General features: G+C 38.5%; 1 protein-coding gene across 4 annotated transcripts in view; it reads left to right on the top strand.

Annotated features, from left to right (window-relative positions):
- Window positions 1-4,039: 4,039 nt before the first annotated feature.
- The window catches only part of ZZZ3 (zinc finger ZZ-type containing 3), a 112,227-nt gene continuing 101,618 nt past the window's right edge, over window positions 4,040-14,648 (top strand). For 3 of the 4 annotated variants that reach the window (XM_081224355.1, XM_081224358.1, XM_081224357.1), the window contains exon 1: window positions 4,040-4,130. The gene's annotated coding sequence lies outside the window, so the exon portion shown is untranslated. Of the gene's footprint in view, window positions 4,131-4,705; window positions 4,796-14,648 lie in introns of those variants that run through there. The other variant, XM_081224356.1, reaches the window with a different exon arrangement.

Consider the following 14,648-nt stretch of genomic DNA (forward strand, 5'->3'; position numbering starts at 1 on the left):
GAATAAAATAGAAACAAAGAAAACGATAGCAAAGATCAATAAAACTAAAAGCTGGTTCTCAGTTTGCAGGGCAGAAATAGAGACACAGATGTAGAGAACAAAAGTATGGACACCAAGGGGGGAAAGTGGCGGGGTGGTGGTGGTGGTGTGATGAATTGGGAGATTGGGATTGACATATATACACTAATATGTATAAAATGGATAACTAATAAGAACATGCTGTATAAAAAAAAAATTCAAAAATTCAAAAAACAAAAAAACCCTAAAAGCTGGTTCTTTGAGATAATAAACAAAATTGATAAACCATTAGCCAGACTCATCAAGAAAAAGAGGGAGACAACTCAAATCAATAAAATCAGAAATGAAAAAGGAGAAGTTACAACAGACACCGCAGAAATACAAAGCATCCTAACAGACTACTACAAGCAACTCTATGCCAATAAAATGGACAACCTGGAAGAAATGGACAAATTCTTAGAAAAGCACAACCTTCCGAGACTGAACCAGGAAGGAACAGAAACTATAAACAGACCGATCACAAGCACTGAAATTAAAACTGTGATTAAAAATCTTCCAACAAACAAAAGTCCAGGACCAGATGGCTTCACAGGTGAATTCTATCTAACATTTAGAGATGAGCTAACACCCATCCTTCTCAAACTCTTCCAAAACACTGCAGAGGAAGGAACACTCCCAAACTCATTCTATGAGGCCACCATCACCCTGATACCAAAACCAGACAAAGATATTACAAAAAAAGAAAATTAAAGACCAATATCACTGATGAATATAGATGCAAAAGTCCTCACAAAACACTAGCAAACAGAACCCAATAACACATTAAAAGGATCATACACCATGATCAAGTGGGATTTATCCCAGGGTTGCAAGGATTCTTTAATATACACAAATCAATCAGTGTGATATACCATATTAACAAACTGAAGGATAAAAACCATATGATCATCTCAATAGATGCAGAAAAAGCTTCTGACAAAATTCAACATCCATTTATGATAAATACTCTCCAGAAGGTGGGCATAGAAGGAACCTACCTCAACATAATGAAGGCCATATACGACAAACCCATGGCAAACATGGTTGTCAATGGTGAAAAACTGAAAGCATTTCCTCTAAGATCAGGAACAAGCCAAGGATGTCCACTCTCGCCACTATTATTCAACATAGTTTTGGAAGTCCTAGCCATGGCAATCAGAGAAGAAAAAGAAATAAGAGGAATACAAATTGGAAAAGAAGAAGTAAAACTATCACTGTTTGTGGAGATGAAATGATACTATACATGGATAATCCTAAAGATGCCATGAGAAAACTACTACAGCTAATCAATGAATTTGGTAAAGTTGCAGGATACAAAATTAATGCATAGAAATCTCCGGCATTCCTATACACTAATGATGAAAAATCTGAAAGAGAAATTAAGGAAACACTCCCATTTACCACTGCAAGAAAAAGAACAAAATACCTAGGAATAAACCTACCTAGGGAGAAAAAAGACCTGTATGCAGAAAACTATAAGACATTGCTGAAAGAAATTAAAGATGATAGAAACAGATGGAGAGATATACCATGTTCTTGGATTGGAAGAATCAATATTGTGAAAATGACTATACTACCCAAAGCAATCTACAGATTCAATGCAATCCCTGTCAAATTACCAATGGCATTTTTTGCATTTTTTACAGAACTAGAACAAAAAATCTTAAAATTTGTATGGAGACACAAAAGACCCCGAATAGCCAAAGCAGTCTTGAGGGAAAAAAAGGGATCTGGAGGAATCGTACTCCCTGACTTTAGACTATACTACAAAGGTACAGTATTCAAGACAGCATGGTACTGGCACAAAAACAAATATAGATCAATAGAACAGGATAGAAAGCCCAGAGATAAACCCATGCACCTATGGTCAACTAATCTATGACAAAGGAGGCAAGGATATACACTGGAGAAAAGACAGTCTCTTCAATAAGTGGTGCTGGGAAAACTGGATAGCTACATGTAAAAGAATGAAATTAGAACACTCCCTAACACCATACACAAAAATAAACTCAAAATGGATTAGAGACCTAAATGTAAGACTGGACGCTATAAAACTCTTAGAGGAAGACATAGGAAGAACACTCTTTGATGTAAATCACAGCAAGATCTTTTTTGATCCACCTCCTAGAGTAATGGAAATTAAAACAATAATAAACAAAGGGGACCTAATGAAACTTAAAAGCTTTTGCAAAGCAAAGGAAACTACAAACAAGACGAAAAGACAACCCTCAGAATGGGAGAAAGTGTTTGCAAGTGAATCAACAAACAAAGGATTAATCTCCAAAATATATAAACAGCTCATGGAGCTCAATATCAAAAAAAGAAACAACCCAATCAAAAAATGGGCAGAAGACCTAAATAGACACATCTCCAAAGAAGACATACAGATGGCCAAGAAGCACATGAAAAGCTGCTCAACATCACTAATTATTAGAGAAATGCAAATCAAAAGTACAATGAGGTATCACCTCACACCAGTTAGCATGGGCATCATCAGAAAATCTACAAACAACAAATGTCGGAGAGGGTGTGGAGTAAAGGAAACCCTCTTGCCCTGTTGGTGGGAATGTAAATTGACACAGCCACTATGGAGAACAGTATGGAGTTTCCTTAGAAAACTAAAAATAGAATTACCACATGACCCAGCAATCCCACTACTGGGCATATTCCCAGAGAAAACCATAATTCAAAAAGACACATGCACCCCAATGTTCACTGCAGCACTATTTACAATAGCCAGGTCATGGAAGCAACCTAAATGCCCATCAACAGATGAATGGATAAAGAAAATGTCACACATATATACCATGGAATATTACTCAGCCATAAAAAGGAACGAAACTGGGTCATTTGTAGAGACGTGGATGGATCTAGAGACTGTCATACAGAGTGAAGTAAGTCAGAAAGAAAAAAACATGTATAGTATATTAACGCATATATGTGGAACCTAAAAAAATGGTACAGATCAACCGGTTTGCAGGGCAGAAATAGAGACAGACGTAGAGAACAAATGTCCGGTCACCAAGGGGGGAAAGCAGCGGGTGGTTGTGGTGGTGATGTGATGAACTGGGAGATTGGGATTGACATATATACACTAATATGTATAAAATGGATAACTAGTAAGAACCTGTTATAGAAACAAATAAATAAAATTCAACCCCCCCCCCAGATCTCACATTCTTGGTGGCAGAGGACAGATAAATAAGGTCTGCAAGTGATAACTGTCATGAAGAAATGTAAGCGTGTAAAGACAGCAAAAGCGGCGGTGCAAGTGTGCTCCTTTGGATAGAGCGGTCTGCGAAGACTCAGATATCGACCTTTGACAAAGGACCTGAAATACGTGCCGAACGAGTTAAAAGAAATCTGGAGGAAGTGTTCCAGCCAGAGGGAACAGCAAGCGCAAAGTCGTGAAGTGGATCGAGCCTGCGTGTTGTAGGAACAGAGGGAAAGCCAGAGAGGTGGGCGAGGGAGCTATGCGGTGGGAGATGAGGTAGGCAGGAGCACATACAATATACACACACAGATATTTTTCTACCTGAGACCACATTACTAAGGAAAGAGGGTGTACAAATCTCTCAAGAGGCAACAAAAGCCAGGATGAAGCGGACTTCCAACCGCGGCGCTCCAGGAACGCCTTTCCTCCAAGGCTAGAGCCAAGTTAGACAGCCGTAGGGGATGGACTGGGTCCCGCCCTCAGAAGACCAACCCTCGCCCAGGAGCGGGGGCGGATCGCGGGGGTGGACCTCGGCAGTCCCCGGCTCTCCTGGGCCGCCGGCGCTGCACCGGCCGCGGTTACCAGCAGGCGGTGTAGTGAGCGCGCCTGCAGCTGCAGCCGCTGCCGCCGCAGCCCGCCAGTCCCAGCAAGGACGAGAAAGGAGGGGACCGGAAGGAGCCACTGGTGCTGCGGGAAGTGGCAGGAACGGGAGGCGGGGACCCACCTGGAAGCGCCCCAGCGCCGCTGTCGAGCTTCCTGCGGCGGCGGCCAGCCGAGCCAGTGCCGTGGCGGGGGCGGAGAGCGGCCACGGCGGCGGCGCCTCCCGGAGTGGCCTGCGGTGCTCGGCCCCGCCCGAAAGGTGAGCAGGCGCTCGGGGCACGTGGTGGGGGCCAGATGGGGGAGGGGGAATGGAGGACGAGGGATCTCGGGGATGATCGGCTCTGGGACCCGGATTTGGAACCGAGTGCTAGGAGGGGTGGGCTGGAGGCGGCGGCGGCGACGGCGGCGACGGCGAAGCCCCCACGTGGGGCGGGGGGGCGCGCGCACGTGTGCGCGGGCAAAAGGGGGGCGGGGAGGGCTCTGGGGAGGGTGGCGGGCGCGCGCTCGCTCAGTAGTGGTCCACGTGACCGGCACGCCGAGAATGTTTCCACGTGACAGGCTCGGAGGCTGGCTGAGGCAGAAGATTGCTGTGTCTGTGTAGTGCAACCGTGGTCGTCGGAGGCTTTAGGGTTGTTTGCCGCTTTTCATCTCTACTAGGGGAGTATGAAGAGAAATATAAGGCGGAAAAGACTTCCTGCTCTTTCTCTGTTATACACATTCTTTTCGTAAATGAAACCCTTTCTAAATTCCGAAGTACTGATTTCTCTGTACCGCCATGTTGGTTCTAGAGGAAACTCGCGAGATGCTAGTGGGTTTGTATCGCGAGATCTCTCGATTCTCGCGGGACCTTGTTGGCAGAGCAGTTGTCCTGGATGGCGGAGCCTTGGGTTCCGGGGGCCTGGGACCCGCAACTCTTTCTACAAGGCAAGTTGCGAGGGAGGGGCCGGGGGCAAGTGCCCTTGGTGCCGGGAGCCGTGCTGCGTCATCTTCCTGTAGTCTTGAAGGGAATACATTGACCCAATTGAGGCGACAAGATCCTCCTCCCCACCCCCCTGCGGGCGCTTCGCCACCTGCAGAAGCCACCCCTCAGCCCGGGCTCCTTCTCCCCCGCTCAGTGATAGTTCCTCCCCCGTCTCACTGGAAGTACGGAGCCGTGTTCGCACAGACGTGAGGATTCCATTGGATACCGTTCCTCTTTCAGACGTTCTTGTCAGTTTTTCCCCTTGTTGCCATTTTCTGAAGAATTCCAGACCTGTTAACCATTCTGTTGCTTGTTTCTGCTGCAGAACCTTTCTCCAGGGCCCCTTCTCAGACGCTTAAAATAGAGCGCATTCCATTTTTTCTCTCTGGGCATCATTTACTCCCATTTATTTGGTCATTGCTAACTTCCTCATCACTCTAGCTTTGTGTTTACGGTAACTTTTGGCAGTATTTGGAGGGATCCTTTATATCTCTGACAATACCTGATGTCAGAATAAAACCACTTTTAATTTTTTTGATACGTGCCTATTAACTCATAATTATCGATAAGTTTTTTTTTTCCGATAGGATTTTCATTACTATTGTTATGAGTTTGCCATCTTTGTTGTTCAGGGATGATTGCTTTAGTTTACGTATTTAAGGCAATAGTGGAATGTTTTAAGTCAAATTTAAAAGCAAACCTCTCTTCGTAAACTCTGATATCAAAGCTTGAGTTCAGTTTTTCCTTAAATGAATTTGACGCAAGATTAGTTTTTCTCCAACTCTTCAATGTTTTATCAAAGATGAATTTATAGTATACTTTTTTTTCGTATTTTTGAGCAGTCTGGATTTATTTAGTATTCGTAGTGGTAAATTAATCGCAAACTAATCAGAGAATTAGGTAATCCAGTCATAATTTTTTTTAAACTACAAACGTGTTATTTTCCTCTACACTTAGTACGGAGAAAAATAAAGGGTAAAATGCTTCCTGTTACATTCTACCAAGTTGCCTCCCTCAGTCCTATATCTCTGTAAACACTCTTAGCGGTAGCTATGTATTATTCCAGATATTTTCCATGTGTTTTATTTTTTTTAACAAAGAGGAGGAAACGGAGGGGTGTTGTTTTAAGATACTCTGTCACAACGTTAGCAATCTGTAAAAATTTTATCTGCTCACATATTTTTATTTAGTGGTTTTCTGACTCATGAATACGTGCTTTAAAAAAGTAAATTTTTTGTACAGATTTTTTGGTGGTATAGTTTTGTGAAAATAGCTTGAGTGAGAGCATTATTTTTACTGTAGGGTGGTATGCTGGTCGCTTTGTACAAAAATAAAGTACATGTGAAATAAGATTTAAAGATTTAAATGTTTTGTCACTTGAGTTTTATATTTTTATGTTTAATAGTTGTGCTATCTATTTACATTTATATGTTTATATTTCTTGATAACTTATATATTCTAAACTGTTACCCAAGTGTGTATATCGGAGTTTTCCAGAAGTTTAAAAAGTTATCAGCTTAATTAAATAGTTCTCAACTGAAGAGTGGAAGATACATCAGTAGTTAATACAGACAAACATCAGTAGTTAATACAGACAAACATACATATACTCAGAAGTTGCTAAGCAGCATTTTGTGATTGTTTTTTGTATTTTTCCCTCCAAACTACCAGCAATATTATTTATCACACTTGTCACATAAAAAAAGTGACCACTCGTTTTGGTCACTGTAGTTTTCTCTTGTACTAGTTAAAATAGGAATGTTGGGGAATAAAAGTTAGTGTTGAGAGGTGAGATGTGGGAAAGAGGAAAAGGAGACATGGGAGTGTGTATAGGTTGATATTGAAATGGAATTGGACAAGTTGCAGAGAAAAGAACGGATAGTAGAAGGTTGACAGAGCCATGGTCCAAAAAGTCTGTTCTTGATGGCGGGAGGGTGACTTGAGTTGACCAGAATTTGGAATTAGTATGTGAGGCAATTTTTTTCCTCTTAAATAATTTTTTTTAAACAGGTTTCAGCCCACCCCCAGATGTGCTTGATATCACCTGTCCCCCCCCAAAAAAAATCAACTGAAGTTGATGTTTAATCGGAACTTTGTGAATTCTTTACTTATTTTATGTTTTTAGAAGTAGGAACTTGTGAAAATGACAGTGGATTCAAAAGATCACAGTTCTATAATGGCCTTTGCAAACTTTACAAAGTTTCGCTTGGGAATTGGGCCTTCAGAGTTCTCATGTGCATCTGATCCTTGTAATAATATATGTTACTTATTCGTACAACTTTGTTTTATAAACTGTTTTTGGTAGCGGATCTTAGGAATTAGCAGACTTTTACAGACACTAAAATACCCATATACTGGGTAGAAATATACTGAGAAAATACAAGAAGAGAAATATATCTTATGTGAGTTGAGCTTTGCTTGAGTAAAACTTAACCAGGAAATTTTATTTTCCTCTTTCTCAGTTATTACTGTCACAGAAGTGATCTATGAGAGCTAATGAGCTTCAGTAATCAGAGGATATTAACAAAAGTGATAATATGATGTCCTCACTTGGATTTATTTATTTATTTATTTATTTATTTATTTATTTATTTATTTTTTTGCGGTACGTGGGCCTCTCACTGTTGTGGCCTCTCCCGTTGCGGAGCACAGGCTCCGCGACGACGCGCAGACTTAGCGGCCATGGCTCACGGGCCCAGCCGCTCCGCGGCATGTGGGATCTTCCCGGATCAGGGCACGAACCCACGTCCCCTGCATCGGCAGGCGTACCCTCAACCACTGCGCCACCAGGGAAACCCCGGTTTTTTTTTCTTTAGATATGACACAATGCTAGTTTCCATAGACCTGTAACTTTGTAACTATATAGTGTAATACCTATGTTACATATTAATTATATGAAGAATGTACATTTTATTTCCTGCCTCTTCTGAACCAGTGTCCAAGACAAATTACAGGAAATTACTTGACCAGAAATATCAGTGAAAGTACGTGCAGGCGCTTTTTTAAACAATCTACCATTTCATATGAAAATTCATTGTCAGTTTAAGTATGAGGAATATTTGCTGAAAGTCTTTGCATGTTTTTTGTTTTGTTTTGTTTTTTGTTTTTTTGGCCTTGACAGTGAAAGCGCAGAGTCCTAACCACTGGACCACGAGGGAATTCCCAGTCTTGATTTTTAAAGTACTATTTAATATATATGTGGTATACACTGTAGTGCAGTTTTCTATAGTTAATATCCTGATAACCACTGTAATTATACTTTAAAAAGCACTATGTGTAAATATTTCCCAAAGTCGTAACTCTTGCCTTCTAGAACCATGCAGTATGGACTTTGCTATTTCATTTGAACTTGTCCTTCTCACTTCTTCCTTCTTTTTCTTTTCATCTGTTATTTCTCAACTTATGTAGGTAATTTTTCTCTGGTCACAGACAAGTGAGTTGAGTAACTTTGAGGGGACTACCAAACTATTCAGTTATTATGATTATTTTGGAACTCCAGAATATGTGTAAGTTGCAGTTAGTAATTAAACATTTTTTGAGTGATTGTGATTTTAGTCATTTCAAACAGCAGAGATCCTGAGGCTTCAAAATAACTGTAACCAAGTATAATAAGCCTATGAGCTTTATTCAGAAACTACTAACTGGAGTAAATAACTTAACATTTTGCAGCCCCAACAGGGTTGGTTATCTGATTTTTCAGCCCACAGATTACAATTTGCAAGGTTGGCCATTGGAGTTAGGCACGCTGACAACTGAAATGTCATCTTATTTCAAGGCTACTGAAGAAGAGCTATTAAAAAGTATATGGAACTATAAAAGGATAGTGTTTTAAGGCCATTTCATGTAGACATACAGTCCTATAATCATTAACTTCTGAGGGAATCACAATGTTGTAGTATAGTACATGGTCTGTCACGATGATCTTAATCATAAATAAATCATAAATAAACTTTTACTCTGTACTGTGTTTAAGGAATTAAGAAATTGGTGTCTTTTTAGAAGATTCTTATAAGGGTAAACGTTTTCAAAGCTTTTTAATAAATTCGTTTCAGTTTTCTAGAAAATTCACTTAACAGAACTCATCTGATACCCCCCCAAAAAATGGGGCTGCTGTGTGTGGAATTTTCTTTGTTTTATTTTATTGCTTTTATCTACTTATTTCCTTATTTACTATTTCAAGGAGTTGCCTCCCATGTACGACTCTATTACATTTAATATTTGATATCAGTAATAATTAACCAATTGGCTAAAGACAGGCACATTTGTTGATGAAGGAATTTTCAGAGCAGATAATTAGAATTAGTAAATGACATATCTGTGAATCAGTTGTATAGTTCTGAATCCTGATAGTGAGTCTCCATCCTTAGCACAGCTGAATGTCCAGAGGTGAGAAATGTTTCTTTTTGTAGTAGATTTTGTTTGTTGCTTTGCTTGCCTTTTCAGTCTTATTTATCTATCTATCTATCTATTTATTTATTTATTTATTTTTATTTATTTTTTTGCGGTACGCGGGCCTCTCACTGTTGTGGCCTCTCCTGTTGCGGAGCACAGGCTCCGGACGCGCAGGCTCAACGGCCATGGCTCACGGGCCCAGCCGCGGACTGGGGCACGAACCTGCGTCCCCTGCATTGGCAGGCGGACTATCAACCACTGCGCCACCAGGGAAGCCCTTCAGTCTCTTTTAATATGTTAATTTAAACCTTACGCTCCCTTCAGTGTTAGAGTGATAGTGTATAGCACTTGATTTAGGTATTAAGTGTGTATATTTGTGTGTGTTTTAATGATTTTGATGACTGGTTTGAGGATTTTGAATCTTGGGAATTAATATAACCATATTAAAATTTTGATGTATTTCTTCTATTATTTAAAAATATATTTTTTACATGTTTACAGATAAAACATATTTAATTTCGTGTCCTGCTTTTAACCTAATGTTAGGTAACATTTTCCCATTCTCACAATGAGTATTTTTAACCATCATTATAAGTGGTTGTATGATGTTCCATGTGTAGATGTATATCATTCTCCTGTTCTAGTTTTTTGCGTAAGAGTGTGAAGAACATTTATATATAAGGTGTTTCTTATATATAGTATTATCTTCTAGTATATTACAGGTATAATTTTTAGGTACATTTTAAAGGCTCTTAAAACTGTGTCACGATATTTGTCAAAAGGATCAATTTATATTCACATTGGAGTGGCTGTTGGCTCTATACATCAACATTAAGTATTGTTTATAAAAACATAATAGGGGATAAGTCGTATTATAACTTTTTTTTTCTTAGATTACTACTGGGGTGAAACATTATGCTTAATAGGTGTATTTCTTTTGTGAGTTTTTCAGATAAACAGAATTTTAAAATTAATATAATCAAATCATTGGCCTAATTTTGTTTTATTTCTGATGTTACAAAATTCTTCCTTCTCTAGAAATGTAATAAATAAATAATACTGATCTTAATACTATTTATTTTAGTTTTTCTAAGTTAGATTTAAATAAATTTAACTTTTTATCTCATCTGGCATTGGTATGAGAATGTAAATGTTTTCCTGCAAATCGGTAATTGTCTCAAGTCTATTTATTAAATAATTTTTCTTTGTTTTGCGTGTTTCATTTTTACATTTTAAATGTTTATATCTTATATTGCTTGTTTTTAATCCCAAACTTAAAAAAAATAGTATTGTTTTTTAGATGATTCTTACTACATGTTTAATATCTTTTGCCCTGGTCTCTTTATTGTGTTTGTTTTCTTATCGATTTTTGAAAGCACTTAATAATTTGAGGATAATAAAAGCTCATTTTGTACAAAACAATGTTTTATAATTCCTTTTGTCAACCAAAATTTGAAATATTCTTTTCCCATATACCAGAATTAAGTAGGATTAAGTGAAGCAATTTCTCCTTTCTTGAGAAGATAAAATATGAAACTATGTAAAGGTACAGTACAAGATGCTGTAAAGAGAAAAACTACTTTGGTAGATTTTGTGGAATTAAAGAAATAAACTTCTAAGATCAACAATTTAGGATGTGTGCTTAAGGTGTTTCCCACATTAAATAGTAATATACAACTTGACATCACATCCCTCTAAAATATTTAGAAAAAAAAAGTGTTCATTAGCAGTTCTAAGACTCAAGTTCCAGAATCACAATTCCTTTGTTCTTCAGCTGTTAAGAATGACGGCAATGTTGTGCATTTACTGAAATTAAATAAAGAATCTGAGAAATTCTATGTGAGCATTAGTGAGGGCATCCATGCCAAGGAGAGCTTTTTAAATGTTTAAAGTTCTTATTGTTTACAAATGTGTGGTTTGTTTTTTCCTTTATGAAATAATTATTCAAGATAATAAAATAATTTTTTTAAAAGTGAGATATTTATACTTACTTACATTTTAAAACTGTAATGTTCCAAGCTATTATTTTATTAAATATTGACTAGCACTTTCTGTTGGCTACAGAATGTTGTGGTTACATAATTGCTAGGAAGAAAAAACAGATTAACTTTGTATGAAAACGTAGTAAATATTTGAAAACACATATGTCCTGTGCTTGGGTATTACATAAAGAGAATTGCAGATGAGGAACCAGGTGTGATGAAATTTCCTTTTACCTTGGATGGGGATGAGAATTTATAAGGATTGGAACATAATTTATATCTTTTATTTCTACTAGAATTCTGCTACCCGCTAAGGGGTGAGTTTATTTTTCGGAAGGGCACTGAAGTGGTCCAGTAATAGCAGTTGCTAATTGTGTTCTGGCATTTACTTACCTCCTTACTAATAACTTTTTTTAAAAATTGGACAGAAGTTTAAGGAAAGTAGATACTGCAGCTTATATACACTTCCCCATTAGAAGCAGATTTATGTGTTTCATAAATAGAGTGAAATTTAGCTTGGCTGTATTATAGAGGGAGGTACCAAGATTTTTTCCTCCTGAAAAAGGTGTGTGTATGTATGTTTGTGAGATTTATCTACTGAAAGCCCTTGAGGAGCTTTCTAATACTTCTCTATATTAACTCTCTACTCCCCACCCTAAACCTGTAATTCTTAATCTGAATGGTCGCCACTAAATTTTTTATATATATATAAATTTATTTATTTTTGGCTGTGTTGGGTCTTTGTTGCTACTCATGGGCTTTCTCTAGTTGCGGCGAGCGGGGGCTGCTCTTCATTGTGGTGTGCGGGCTTCTCATGGCGGTGGCTTCTCATTGTGGAGCATGGGCTCTAGGTGCGTGGGCTTCAGTAGTTGTGGCACGTGGGCTCAGTAGTGTGGCTTGCCGGCTCTAGAGTGCAGGCTCAGTAGTTGTGGCTCACGGGCATAGTTGCTCCGCAGCATGTGGGATCTTCCCGGACCAGGGCTCGAACCCTTGTCCCCTGCATTGGCAGGCGGATTCTTAACCACTGCGCCACCAGGGAAGTCCCTAAAAATTTTTAATGTTGCTTTTGCAGTAATACGTTTCATTTCCTGAGGGAGAAATTTCCTCCCTCCCCCCCACTTTAAAAAATATATAAATATGATTAGCATATTAATACACAAAGTTCTCCTAAGTGTACAGTTCAGTGAATTTTCACAATGTGAATACACCTGTGTAATTATTACTGAGAAACAGAACATTATCAAAACCCTGGAAACTGTCTTGTGCTGTATTGTGGTCATTAACTCCCCACGCCCATGAGAAATCACTATTTCGATTTCTAGTACCATAGAATAATTTTGTCTGGTTTTGAACTTTAACTTCCTTTATAAACATTAATGCATTGTTATCCTGTTTTGATATAAGTAACTTGAGAAATCCTAGAACTTGATCTAGTTTATACCTGGACATCTCAGCACTTAGACATTTTTCTTACGGTATTCATAGTTTTCAGGAACTCTAGAAGGGGACATCAAAGAACTACCTTCTTTGCTTTCAGATTGTGTGGTAGACCCTGTTTGTGTTTTAATGTTGTTTGGGCAAACAGGATGCTTTTAATTTCTGTCATTGATGGCCTTCAAGAGTACCTCACCTTTTTTTTTTTTTTTTTTCCTCCTACTTAAAAATTTTGTTTTGAAAACTTTGGTATAGCATTCCTGACCAGCTAATGGCTTTTTGGACTTTTATCCTATGAGTTGGCAGCTTTTTTTTCATTCTTTGAATTCCTTTCAAGCAGTGATTCCCATTCAAATTTTTATGACAGCTACCCTGTAGTATCCACTGTTATTTCAAAGAATGTCCTGAGTACCCACCCCTCCCCTTCCCTCCCCTCTCATAAAAAGTCTCAGGTTAAGTCATTTTACTTTTAAAATATTTATTTTGTATTTATGAACAGTATAACATTGTGGTATACAGATTATAGATCAAATTGTAGGCTACTAAAAAATTGAGAGTCAGCTATACCTAGTTAGCAACTCCTTTCAGTCTGGCTTCAAGTGTTAAGTGTAACTTTCTTATGAGAAATTCTCCCTTTGTACTTTCTTTTCTACCCCTCCATTTCACTTTCTTAATTTTAAAGGAAGACGTAGGAAAGATTTATTACTGCGTTCCTGCAGATAGTTTTTCTTTCATTTAAGTCCCACAGTTAGCCTGGAAGATACACTTAATTTCCTTTATAAACGAATTTTGCTTGCTGTCACTCAGTAATTATTAGGACCAGAATATTATAAATGGCCTGTAACTGTCAAAATTAGATGTTTTGTTCAAGTATAATTTAAGAGTAACACATACCTACATTTTGTACCCTAGTACTCTTTCATTTGCTGAGCTTTTGTGGAAATTAAACGTTATGCAAAAATTTAGACTAATTCCTAAAAAAATTTTTTTTTTTTTTTGCCTAGATATTTTAAATGTTTGACTTTGGGCATCATGTTATAGGAGAACATCTCATGAAGAGTGAAGGAAAAAGTAATTGACTTTTGTAAAGGTTATAGAGTTACCACTAAATTTGAATAAATGCTGTTCTTGGTGAATGAGTCAGGACAATTTCCAGTTTGACCTAAGGCACATTTATGGATAGGTACTTTTCTTTCTAGCAAAATTTAGCAAAAACTTAGCAAAATTTCATGAAGGAAATTTTGATTTGTTTGTAACTATAAGGCAGTTGTTCTCAAACTTTAGCATACATCATAATCACCTGGAAGTTTTGTTTGTTTTTATTCTTTAAAAACAGTGCATGAGGGCTTCCCTCGTGGCGCAGTGGTTGAGAGTCCGCCTGCCGATGCAGGGGACACGGGTTCGTGCCCCGGTCCGGGAAGATCCCACATGCTGTGGAGCAGCTGGGCCCGTGAGCCATGGCTGCTGAGCCTGCGCTCCGGAGCCTGTGCTCCGCAACAGGAGAGGCCACAGCAGTGAGAGACCCGGGTACCGCAAAAAAAAAAAACAAAACAAAACAGTGCATGAGTGTCAGGTTTAATAGATTAGGAGACCACACAATACTAGGGTATAGTAAAGGCACCTACATTTAAAAACAAACAAAACCCCCACAGGTGTTTCTGATGTACATCCTAGCTGAGAACCTTTGAGCATTATTTCTTAAAATATGGTCCTGGGAATTTCAGTTGGCAATCTGTTAAAGGTGCAAATTCTCTCAAACTCTGGGGTGAAACCTAGAAATCTATTTTAAACTAGCCCTCCAAGTGATTCTGGTGTGTGCCAAAGCTTGAGAACCATCCTCGTAACTCAGAAGCGTCCTTCCTTGACACCTGTCTGGGAGCTTGTTAGAAATGGAAATTTCAGACCTTCTCGATAACAATCTCGTTTTAACTAGATTCCCAGGCAGTTTGAATGTATATTGAACATTGTGAAGGGCTGCTCTAGATGATTTTTATTATCATTATAAAAA

This window comes from Mesoplodon bidens (assembly GCF_964165515.1).
Source record: "Mesoplodon bidens genome assembly, chromosome: 2".
NCBI classification, from domain to species: Eukaryota; Metazoa; Chordata; class Mammalia; order Artiodactyla; family Ziphiidae; genus Mesoplodon; species Mesoplodon bidens.